The sequence below is a fragment of the Elephantulus edwardii genome, unplaced genomic scaffold, assembly GCF_000299155.1.
Source record: "Elephantulus edwardii isolate Elephantulus edwardi_28Jun2011 unplaced genomic scaffold, EleEdw1.0 scaffold00077, whole genome shotgun sequence".
NCBI classification, from domain to species: Eukaryota; Metazoa; Chordata; class Mammalia; order Macroscelidea; family Macroscelididae; genus Elephantulus; species Elephantulus edwardii.
Genome location: NW_006399827.1, coordinates 11,328,069 through 11,341,357, shown reverse-complemented (window position 1 = coordinate 11,341,357; position 13,289 = coordinate 11,328,069). Strand labels below are relative to the sequence as shown.

At 40.7% G+C, this 13,289-nt stretch overlaps 1 protein-coding gene and 1 pseudogene across 1 annotated transcript in view; both read right to left on the bottom strand.

The window, feature by feature from the left end:
- CBX1 (chromobox homolog 1) overlaps positions 1-13,289 on the bottom strand; it is a 29,283-nt gene that overhangs the window by 15,582 nt on the left and 412 nt on the right. The gene's annotated exons all lie outside the window — the stretch shown is intronic.
- LOC102848280 lies at positions 1,696-2,457 on the bottom strand (annotated as a pseudogene).

Here is a 13,289-nt window from a genome sequence, read left to right as displayed (position 1 = left end):
ATCAAGTGTTCTGGGATTCCCATTCTTCTCAGAGTCAGCCATAGTTTGTTATGATCTACACAGTCAAATGCCTGTGCATAGTCAATGAAACACAGATAGACATTCCTCTGGTATTCCCTGCTTTCAGCCAAGATCCATCAAACATCAGCTATAATATCTCTAGTACCACGACCCCTTCTAAACCCAGCCTGGACTTCTGGTAGTTCCAGTCGTTTTTGGATAATATCTTCAGTAGAATCTTGCTTGCATGTGAAATCAGTGAGATTGTTCTGCTTACTGGTAGGAGTATAAAATGGTAAAACCACTAGGGAAGGAAGTATGGCACTTTTGCAAAGAAACCAAAGCTGCCACCCAAACAGATATATGCACACATGTGTATGACTGTGTTATTCACAATAGCAAAGCAATGGAAGCAACCCAAGCGCCCATCAACAAATGAATGGATAGAAAAACGATCATATATTCACACAATTGAATACTATGCAACACTGAAAAATAAGGAATTAATAAAATATTGTGCAACATGGGTGACCCTGGGGGACATTATACTGGGTGAAATATCTTGGTCACAAAAGGACAAATATTGCATTACACTACTGTTATAAAACAGGACTGATATGAGGGTTGGGACGAAAGTAAGAAAAAGAAGGAATTAATAATGAATAGATAAAGAACTGTTTAAAAGGAATATATGATTAGGCATTATTTGTACTACAACAGTGCAGAATAAGAGGTAAACAGTAAATGGACTGGGGGGAGGGTGGGGCAGGGAAATTATGCAACAATTTTTAAGTGAATGGGGGTAGAGGAAAATGTGTAACAATGAATGAGTGAAAATCCAATTTTTCTGTACATTTTCATTAAAATCACAATTGAAAAACCTATTCTTTTTTTTCCACCTATGACTCAATAGGGCCTTTATTTTATTTTTTTTTAACTAAAGTTTAGAATCTTAAATTGTTTATTGAAAACAAAACCCAAACAATTTGCCAGAGTAAGGGTATGAGGAAAAGACGGAAGCTGTCTGTGTTTATCAGGCCTTCTCTGTTAGTGGGCATACATAGAATTCAATGCAGAGAGAGGGCAGACGGCCAACAGTGAGGGGAGATATCAGACCGAAGGGAGAGCATTAAGACGCTCCCTGCAGATAGAGTTCATCATCTTTACTTAGTCATACAACATCAAGAACTGCTTAGTTTGTGGGGAGTGTCCCGTTTCACCCCCGAGGCCAGTTCTCCCCCCCAGCATGCTCCACAATGTCAATGCCTCCAAACAACATCTTTGCCTGTAATCAATGTGTCAACAGTACCTGTACAATAACGCTTACTGTTTTTGTGCTGTCTGGAAAGAAAAAAAACGCAAGAGAGCAATGAGACCTACACCCCCAGCAAGCCAGCGGAGCCCCTGCTTCCAGGGCACTGTTAGTGGTCCCGGCCAAGCCTGCTCCTCACGCTATCAGATCACGGAAGGAAGAGGCAGTGGGACAGGTGTGGCCATCTTGCACTGAAGAGAGAGAAATCAAACACAACTGTGGGCCCCAAGTGGATTCTGGCACATTCTTTGGTTAGGTTAGTGATGTCAGGTACGCACAGGAAGCAGGCAGAGGAGGATTTTTGGAGGGAGTTAATGCCTATCGGCAGAATCAACTGTCCAATCTACTCCTGGGGAGGAGGACCGTGTGGTCAGGACTCCCAGCTAGGGGGCCTCAAGGAAGGTGTTGGTTCGAAAAATAGAGGAGACGATCTTCCCCGTGGCATTGATGGGTGCCTTCGCTGTCTGAGCTGGACTCTGAGTCACTGCTCCCCGAGTAGGTGCCCAGGCCTGGGAGAATGCCAATACAGACGGCAGCGGAGGGGCAGTGGATGGAGGGGCCGCTCAAAGAAGTGCTTCCAAGAGACATACACGAGGAGGTCTCTTGATTCTTGTCATCAGAGTCAGGGTGTGGTTTCAGCCTTTTCACACTATTGCCACTCTCTGAGCTCTTGTGTTTCACTGCTCCTGCCAACAGCTTGGCCTGGGAGAACTTGCTCTTGGTTTCTACGGGTTTCGCAGCCAATTTCTTCTCCACTTCTTTTTTGCTTTCTGAAGAAATTCCAACCTTGTTGAGATTACTTCTGTATTCCTTCAGTTCTTTTAGCTCTTCTTCTCTCCTTTGCTTTTCTATCAGTTCCTGCTTCCGAGAAACTTCATCAAGGAAGTTGGTCTCATCTTCATTTAAGCCTCTTACCATGTTTTTGAACTTGAACGGCTCCTCATACTCCTGCTGCTTCCTGTCTTTCTGTTCCTGCAGCCTTTCATAGAGAGATCGAGGGTCATAAACTTCCTCTGGACATTCTTCTGGATCCTCAGGCTTTCAAACTTCCCCCCACTCTTCTTGCTTTCTTTTGCGTCATCTAGTTCTGCCTCTGACACAAACTTCTTTTTCATAATAAAGTTGCCATCATCCCCTCCATCCATAATGAAACTTAGCAGTGTCCACTCCTAACAGCCAGAGCAAAGGCCACTTCCTCTTTAAAAAGAAAAAAAAAGAAAAGAAAAGAAAGAAAAAGACCGAAAAACCTATTCTTAAGATGATTTTTAAACTCAGGTGGAATAGACTCAAGATCATATTTTTGGTTCTCATGGATTTGTTTTCATTTTCTTTAGATTCAATTTGAACTTGCACATGAGTAAATTAATGGTCAGCTGCACAGTCAGCACCTGTCCTCATTTTGACTGCTAATATTGAGCTTCTCCAATGATTTCTTCCACAAATCTGATTCCTGTGCAGTCCATGTGGTGAGATCCATGGGTAATGCCGTCATTTTGTGTTTTTTTTTTAAAAGATATTTGCAATGAATAAATCATTAAGCATATAAAATTCAATCAATTCTCTTTTTAGCCTCATTCTGTCACCACGCACATACTTTCCAACGACCCTTCTTTTTTCCAACTTTTGCATTCCAATTTCACCAGTTATGATGGGGCAACTTCATCTCACACACTTTGGGCATGTTGCTAGGAGGGTGTGATTCTTGGAAAAAGACGTGTTCATAAAAGTAGAGCATTAGCCAACAAGAGGAAGATCCTCAACAAGATGAATTCATACAGTATCTATTAACAGTGTGACCTAGTGTGGCAGAGATGAGAATGACACAAGATCGGGCAGGCTTCAGATCTGGTGTTCATAGGTTGCTCTGCATCATACTCAATAGTACCTAGTAACACTGTGGACCATAAGGTAGACCCATACCTGATCACATATTTAAATGAATAATATAATCTAAGAATTCATAATCCTTTTATTGAGTTAAAAAAATACCATTCTTCATCTCTTCTTCATCTTCCATACCCAGTCTCTCATGAAACCCCAATTTTCTCAAATATCTTTCATGTATTTATTTTGTATTTTCACTACTATTTCCTATTCTACATCACTATCATTTCTTGCCTATATTACTCCTAACTCAATTTATTCTGAAACACTAACAAGGGATTTCAAAATAACTATCTCTTCATATTATCAGTGGACATTTGAGCTAACAACTGCTCTATCTATTAATCACAATTCCTTGTTCTAATTTTCACTTAGCTAATTCCTTTAACTTAAATATCACATCCTTAGAAGATTGCTTGAAACCTCACACTAGGTGAACTTTTCCTATGAACTGCTCTACAGCAGTCATCATTTAACAAATATTTATTGAGTACCAATTATAGTTTGATCAAGACAGACAAAATTCCTGATCTCTCAACAGTTTGTATACAAGTGTGTGGACATGGGTAAGCACACCCAGAAAAGGGCATAGGCAATAAGAAAATACTAGTAATAATAAGAGGCTCAGGAAAGCAGTGGGTCACTCAGAGGAAGACCCTCAACAAGATGAACTGAAAAAGGGACCACAACAATAAGTATAAGCATGGGGGAGATTATAAAGATGGTATAGAATCAGGCAGATTTTTTATCTACTGTACATAGGATAGCTGTCAGTTAAAGTCAACTTGATGGTGCCTAATAAAAACCAACAGTGACAAATGCTAGAAAGAAAATATTTTATACAAACTAACAGTTAAACAGAGATCCTAATGACAAGGATGCAAAGGAGGAAACATTTAGCTTAAAAGTCCCAAGATAAAAACAAGCTTGCTTTGGTCCAAAGAACAGAAATGTGGTCAGGTGAGAAGAGCTAGACTGTAAGAATGGTAACTCACTGTTTGGAAGAAAGGGATCAGATGAAATTATTGGGTATATCACTTCCCACTTCATTTCTTTTCCCATTTTACGCTTTCCTTTGCTCTTACACCCCCCCCCCCAGGTCTACTGCCTAATCAATTAATAATTAATGGCTATTGTTATAGACTAAACTGTCATGCCTGTTCCCAGGTATGTGTTAACTTGGCTAGGCCATGACTTCTGTATTGTGGGGTTGCCCTTCATGTTGTGATGTGCTGTAAATCCTAACCTCTATATGTTAAAGGGGCATTATCAGTATGGAGTGTATTTTGAGTCAAGAAGATCACAATCACACCCTTACTTAAACCACAATCTTGCTTGAGTCATACCTTTCAACTTACAAGAGATAAAAGGAGCAAGAAGGAGTAGAAAAGAACAATCTCAGTAACACTAAGAAAGAGCTGGAGTACAAGAAAGAGTGGAGTATGTCTTTTGGATCCAGGGTCCCTAAGCTGAGAACTTCCTAGACCTAGGGAAAACTGAAGCCAAGACACATGGAGAGTTTAATGAATGTCAGACATGCAGATGTTGAAAAGAGACAAGAACCTTTCCTCAGAGCCAATATCCTGAGTTTAGACTTCCAGCCTCCTAAACTGTGAGCAAACAAATTTGTTAAAATCATCTGGTATTTCTGTTAAAGCACATCTGATTTGGGCCATGGACTTTCTGATTACTTGCTATGCATCTGAGAGCTGGACAATGAATATGGACAGCAAAAGAATCAATGCCTTTGAGCTATGGTGTTGGAGAAGAGCACTGAACAACCCAGGAGGACCAGAAGAACAGGTATGTCTTGAAGAGGGTGCAGCTGAAGTGCCTTTTTGGAGGCAAGAGATGATGAGGCTTCACCTCACATGCTTTGGGCTTGTTGCTATGAGTGGCTATTCATTGGAGAAGGACATGATGCTGGGAAGGGCGGAGGGTCTGTGAAGGAGAGGAAGACCCTCAATCAGGTGGACTGACACAGTGCTGCAATGGGCTAGTGTGTTAGGAAGTGTGAGGAGGGCACAGGATAGAACTGGGTTCAGATCTTTTGTTCATAGGGTCACTATGGGTGGTACTTGACTCTACGGTACATAACAACAACCTAACAGCAGAGGTAATTAAATTGGCTATAAAAGTTTATAACTGCAGTCCTGTTAGTATTTAATACGTACAGAGCTCAGGGAGTCTGGTGGGTAAGGAGTTGAGCTGCCAATCCAAAAGCAGGTGGTTCAAAATTTCAAGGTAAAAGATGGGTAATATCTTGTGTACCTTAAAGTCTCAGACAACCCACTGGAGGGTCAGCTATGAGTTGGTTCCAACTCAACAGCTCATTAAAATAGACAACTTACCACTTAGTTGTCAGTTTGTACTAGCTTTCATGTTGCTTGGATGCTGAAAAGCACACTACCAACTGGTATTTAAAATATCTGGGGTCACCCATAATGGATAGGTTTCAGTGGAGCTTATAGCTTAAGACAGACGAGGATGAAGAGCTAAAAACAACTTCCAAAAAATGTAGTCAATAAAAGTCCCATTAATCACAACAGACTATTGTCCAATATAGCACTGGGAGATAAGGCCTTTAGACTGGAAGAAATTAAAAATATATAATGGCTCAAACAATGAATTTAAGTTTTCCAAGGACTGTAAAGATAGTGTACACAACCAGGCAACATTTCACTGTTTACATGAGGTCACCGTGAGTCTGGGTAAACTTGACAGCAGCAATTAAAAAAAACTTTTTTTAATTAATTCATTAAATAAAATAAATAAGCATTCACAAGGAGCCTATGATAGAATATAGGGTGACCAACTCTTCTTAGATTAGCACAAATCCCACATCCTAAAAATCTCAGGCTCAGCAAATGGGGACCTTTGGTCATCCTAAGTGAATTATGACGATACAGATGCACTGCCTTTGGAAGATATGTGTAGGCAGTAATGATACACTAATAACTAGTGTTCATAGAGACTTAAATACATGTAAAGGCATTTGTTTCAAGTCTTACAACAACTCAATCATTAAAAGACCATTTTAGCTGCACTGCAATCCCAGAGGTATGTGGTTGGAATCCACCAGATGCTCTGCTGGAGAAGGAGGGACAATCTCCTCCTGTACCAGTCACATCTGATTTGACAGTACACATAAACAAAATTTAGTAAAACAACAACAACAAAACCCCAAAACTTAATTTTTTTTAAAAAAAGACCATTTCATAGATGAGGAAATTAAGATTCAAAGAAAATTTTCCAAGGATATCCAACAGCAGGGCACAGAGCTGAGAAAGAAAGGCAAAAATAAATAATAAAAAGCTAATCAATAAAAGTTCAGACAAACAATAAAAGAAATGACACAAAGATATAGTAATTAGCAAAAGTTTAGGAAGTAGCTACAAAGTACTACATGGCAAAAACTGGCTAGGGCTATTACAGAAGGTTTTGAAAAATTGTGATTAAAGCCAGGACCCATTCTTTTTTGAAAGGCAGAAAGGAAGAAGATAATTAGGCCTATGGAACTGTTGTGAACAAAAGTAATGACATTTAAACCAGTTTGGGCTGGAGTCAGCAGAACAGAAAAGTAGTAGGTAATTGCTAAAATTTTTACAAGGCTTCATCTCCTTAAAAAAAGGCCAAACTCTTCAAGGTAAAATACAATGCCCTTTGACTTCAACCCATCATTCCAGATAAATACAATTCTTTTTCTCTCACAAAAAACCACACTCCAGCCATCCCAAACGCTTCCTCCAAGTAAGGTTTTGTTTATGCTCTTGTGTACAACTTGTCATTGTCATCATGTGTTTTTGAGTCTGAATGACCCACACCTGACCCTCCAGCAGGTTTTCAGAGGCTTAAATCACACCAGAGGAGATTACCCATCCTTCTCTCATGGAAAAGCTGGTGGATTCGAACCATGTGCTTTTGGGATTACAATGCAGCTTCTTACCACTAGACCACTGTCCACAACTAACCACATTCAAATTCCTGTTCTTTAGCTCTAAGTTTAAATACTATTTCCTTCATTCACCCCTCAAACTGGCTATTATCTTTTCCTCGGGGCTTCTAAAGTACCTTGTTCTTCCTTTTACTTGGACACTGAAAGGTAGCTTTAGGTTCCTATACAAAGTACCCCTATCTGGGCAGTTAAGTATGGTTGTCTCAGATAATCAGGGAATAGAAATCTAAAGCCATAAACTTCTTAGGGAGTGATCAATAAGATGAATCTGATCAATAGTCCTAAACAGAAAGGAAGGATGAAATGCCTCTCCTGACAGATTATCAATCATCAGAAGGCAGGTGAAGGCATGTATAATATATTCAATTTGGAGTCTCCTAGAGTAACGTGTCTAAACTGCCTTGTAGTCTGTTTGTTAGCTAGGCTGTTTTGTGGAGCAAATGCTTTCCAGATGGAAAACTTGACTGAGCAGAAAACAAGAACTTGTGCCACAAAACACAGTGAGAAGGCTTTTTATTCTTAAAGGCAACTCTCCCCTTGAATTCCAGAGGTGTGTGAATAAAATTTAAATTTCTAAGATGTGTTCAGATGTATAAACTCCAGATGAATGAAACTGAGATAAGTTTTAGACTGACAGGCCACAAGAGTCCAGCAAATATTAGGACATAATGATGTTTAAGTAAAACTTTTGAAGAGTTTTGGTTAGGATAAAAGAAAAACTACTAAAAGCTAGTCAAAATTATGAATTAATATTTAAGGCAGAGACAGATAAAACATACACCTTCCCCTCAAACATCAGGCCTTCAATGTGTAAGCTACTATTAAAAAGAGAAAGGCACAGTTCACTATGATTGTGGAATACCAGTACCAGCCTAGTACTGGTCAGTATATCATAGAAACTAAAGATAGTAAAGATTTAATACAATTGATTAAAAAACTGACAAGACCTGAATTTTGTCTATATTTGAATATGTTTTCTAATTAACCTTGAAAATGCTGTTTAGTTTTTCAATAAACACTGCTAATGGGAAATACTATTATTCAGTTCTATGTAAAAGGCATTCCAATCTATGTAAAGACTTTTCCAGATACTTTTTAAAAAAGAAAATATTCAAGTTATAGTTTGCTGTTGAAGCCCTGAAGCTAGGGTCCTTCATAGTTTTTCCCCTTTTGCCACATTATGTTTGACTCATGATGGATCAAGTGTGTAGCATAAAACGACTCCATAGAATTTTCAAAGCTGTCCTTCTGAAAGCAGATTGTTGGGCCTTTCTGCTGAGGTTCTGGGTGGTTTCAGTTAACTTTCAGCTCTAGATAAGCCCATAACCATTTGCACCATCCTACACTCTACACCTTCCCTAAGGTATTTTAAAGGATTACACAGTAGGCATACTTTTTCAGTATTTTAATACCAAAACATTTACACTTTTAAAATGACACTAAGGCAAGAATGCCAACACAAGACTGACTCTGCCAAATGTCATAGATCTGAAAGGCAAAGGACTATACTAAATTAGTCTACTGATTAAAGCCTTGAATCCTGAGAAATTTAAATCCTGAGAGATTTAAATCTTTCTTCATTCACCAACAATCTGAATGGTCTACTCTGTACTACACACAGGATGAACAAGGGCCTCAACTTCATTTTATAAGAATCCATAAACTGGCATTTTTACTCCAAAACTCTTTGGGAGAGTGAAATGCAATGCAAATTTTCCTATACTACCAAAGACAGTATACGGAAAAGGGGTATTTTGTGGAATAAATGGCTGTAAAATGTAAAAAAATAATTTTCCCCCAAAAAAGTAGTTTCCTAGTCCCTAAAATGAATATGATATAATTTTATCCTTTCCTTATTTTTATCGTTAGAAAACTGTTGGTATCCTATATTTTTTAAAAAAAAAAAAATCAGAAGAAGGCTCCTTTTTGCATAGCAGACCTTCCACTGAGTTTCAGAGGCCGTTAACAGCACTGGAAGAGACTGCCCATCTCCCACCATCTAGGAGCTGCTGTTGGGTTCGAACCGCCAGAAGGGTTCAGGTTTTGAGTCAGCAGTAAAACTATGCCACTAGCGCTATCTAGTAGAAGACTGGGGTACCCTTATATGTTCTCCTTTAATCAAGAAACTAGAAATAGCAAGGTAAACACTACTTACATTTTCGATGAAAAACAATTTAGGCTACAGCAACCAAATAAGAAAAATGTCACCACAGGGAAGAAATGGAAATGGGTGAGGATATTCTACAGCCCTGAAGCTTCATTAAGGTATGACCAGTTCCAACAAAGGCATTCTCTGATCACACTACTTTCCTTGTTGTTGTTATGTACCATGAGTGGCCTGAGACTCATAGTGACCCTATGTACAACAGTCCTAAACCCTGCTCTATCTTGTGCCAATCGCACTGTCTCCAACACACCTACCCCCACTACTCGAGTCACTGAATCAATCCACCCCATAGAGGGTCTTCCTCTCCTGCACTGTTCCTCCACCCTCCCAAGCATGAAGTCCTTCTCCAAGGACTGGTCCCTCCTTGCAACATGTCCAAAGTATGTCAGACAAAGCTTCAGAATCCTTGCCTCCAAGGAGCAGCTTGGTTTAACTCTCTCTATGATGAACCTGTTTGTTTTCTTAGCAGTCCATGGTATATTCGATACTCTTCTCCAACACCACAGCTCAAAGGCATCAATTCTTCTATCCTCCCTAGTCATTGTCCAACTCTCTGACACACAGCAAGTGATTTCAAAGACCATGGCCTGTATCAGGTGCATCTTACTCTCCAGCGCTCTTCAGTATTTTGGAGAGGTCCCTAACAGCAGACTTTCCCATTGCAATATTTAATTTAATTTCCTGGCTGCTGGAGCCAAGAGTGTTGACTGTGGAGACAAACAAACTAAAGCTGTGAACAATCTCAATCTCTTCACCATCCATCCTGATGCTGCCAATTGGCCCAGTGGTGAGAATCTTTGTCTTCTTGATATTGAGCCTCAATCCATATTGAAGGCTGCAGTCCTTGACCTTCTGCAGCAAGCGCTTCAGGTCCTTCTCAGTTTCAGCAAGCAGGGTTATGTCATCTGCATAACGCAGACTGTAGATGCATGTTCTTCCAATCCTGATGCCACACTTCTTCTCATACAGCCCAGCCACCCAGATAATCTGTTCTGCATATAAGTTGAAAGGGTATAGAGATAGGACACATCCTGGTGTACACCCTTTCCAATTTTGAACCATACAGTGTTTCCTTGCTCTGTTCTTATGACTGCCTCCTGGTCCAAATATAGCTTTTGCATTAGCATAATTAAACGTTCTGAGATTCACATTCTTCCCAGAGTTAGCCACAGTTTGTTATGATCCACACAATCAAATGTCTTTGCATAATCAAAGAAACACAGATAGACATTCCTCTGGTACTCCTTGCTTTCAGCCAAGATCAAAAGGGCTGAATTCACTCAGCATTTCTTATGCTCAAGGAACTGAAGAACAAATTCCAACCTCAAGTTGCTATACTTAAGGAATCTTTGGGCAGAATATGAAATGATCCAGGAAGTATTATAAGAAGATGGAAAGAGGATACAGAGTCATTGTACCAAAAGGAATTGACGGTATACCAATTGACATATAGCAACTAACAGATGCTGCCCTAGATGTGCTCACCAAGTTGTGTCATGAAATCTGGAGGACAATCACTTGGCCAACTGACTGGAAGAGATCTGTATTTGTTCTCATTTCAAAGAAAGGTGATCCAACAGAGTGTGGAAATTATCAAACATTATCATTGATATCACATGAAAACAAGATTATAGTGAAGATTATCCAAAAATGACTGGAACAGCACATCAACAGAGAACTGTCAGAAGTGCAGGATAGGTTGAGAAGGGGTTGTGGTATTACTGTAGCTACTTTCCTTATAAATGTTTATAAGGGAGGGACACAAGGACCAATTTCTCGAATGTATTCATTTACCTATTTCAAAATCTTAGACTTTTCATAACTATCCCAAACTGCTAGCAGAGGTATGTCACACAGGTAAGAAAGTTCTCTTAGCCTTAAAGGGTAGTTCCAGAATACATTTGGGTTTCTTCCCTTTTTTTTGGGGGGGGGGGAACTACATCTCAATTAAATTAGACCAGTATGTCTGAACAGGGAGCTCTGGTGTAGTCCACAGCAATTGCACTGCTGACCCAAAGGTTAACCCTCTCTGGAGGTTTGGATTCACCAGTAGCTTTGTCGAAGATGGGCAATCTTCTCCCATGTGATTTACAACCTCCAAAAACCTGGTGGAGGGTTAGCTATGAGTAGGTTCTGACTCAAGAAGGTGTTACAAATGGCAACGTTTAACAGGACAGCAAGTAATAAATATTGGAGAGGATAGGGTGAGATAGGAACTCTTATATATTGTTTGTGGGATTGTAAAATGGTACAGCCACTCTGGAAGGCAGTTTTACACTTCCTCAAAAAGCTGAACACAGAAATTCCATATGATCTAGCTATTCCACTGCTTGGAATATACCACAAGAAAATGAGAACTGAGACTCAGAGACTTGTACACCAATGTTCATAGCAGCCTTATACACACCATCGCAAAAACATGGAAACACCCCAGATGTCTAACCACAATTGAATGGATTGAGAAATTATGGTGCATTCATACGATGGAATACTATGCAGCATGCAGGAGCAATGATTTTGTAAATTATTACCTAACTGGGAGGGAATTAACTCAGTCCTATAAGGACAAATACTATATAAAACCATTATTATAGAATAAGTATGAGGATCCAAGGAGGGAGGGTATAAACAGAGGGATGAGGATGTGCTGGGGGGATTAATCATGGGGTTGTACAATTTGATGGGTAGGGGAATGAGGGATATTGGAAGAATCTGGTGTGAAAAACAATGTATTAGAATTTTGTAAATAAGATGTTAAAAAACCAAAAAAGTCTGAATATAACACAAACTTATGAAAACTCATCTGAAGTTTTGCTTTCTTCTTGGTGCTTCTGAAAAAGAGGGTGTCATATTACTCACTTTGTGTTCCAAGCTAGCTGAAACTCATTCCAACAGAAAACATTACAGTCCAAGCAAATAACATGTAATGTACTTTTCTCCAAATTCTCCACACCACCTCTTCTCATTCTGCTACTGATCTCTTTCACTGTTAATTCACCCATCAATTTCTATAGAGAACACTGGTTGGCCTAGTGGCTAAGGAGCTGTGCTGCCAACACGAAGGCATGATTCAAATCCACAAGTGGCTTCGCAGGAGAAAGATGTGCAACCTTCTTTGCAATTTACAGCTTCTGAAAACCTGCTTGGGGGGGGGGGTCAGCTACGGATTGGTTCCGATTCAAATGTACAGAACTACAATTTCTACAGTTTCACCCGCCCCTGTAAGACCGGCAAAGGCTGTTCAAAAAGAGCACGGCATTAACTGTAAGTAAAGCAAGACCTCTACGTATACGTTTTGTTCATTTCTAACAGAATTCATGAAGGCCACAGAGAACCTGGAACAGCTGAGGGAGCGTGTTCCATTCCTTTTCTACACATGCCTCTGAAGGTCCCCACAGCAAAGAATCCATCAGGAAGTTGGGGCAGCGGCTGCACTTAATCCCGAACAGCTCCTCCCCTTGGAGAACCGGGGGACGGGCAATGAACCACACTGCTAGCCTTCCTTCCCCTGCCCCCCTTTAGTCACCACCTACTTCCCCACCCCCGCTGACCGTAGACAAGCACATCTCCCAGAGCACACCTGGGGTGCCCGGCGCCCCCTTCCAATTTACTCAAAGTTACTTCTCCATGACCCCCAAGCGAAATTCCTCGGGCAGCCCCCACCCGACACAATCTAGGGTCCCAAAATCCTCAGCTGCTCCCCACAGGTAGCCCATCTGTCCCTCCTCCATTGACTAAAGTGCTTCCTCCGCAGACCAAGCGCACAGCCGCCCACCCGCTCCAAGCGGCATTGTTTCATCAACGGAGCCCTCGAGGTGCGACCCTCAAATGCTCGCCCCCCCCCCCCCAAATCGCTTCACGCTCTCCCTCAGGATTCGCAGCCCCGCCCTCTCCATCCTTCCGGCGGCCGGCGCGGGACCCTCGGCGCCCGTCCCGGGACAACACTCTCCCCGCCCCCAATGCGCAGCCCC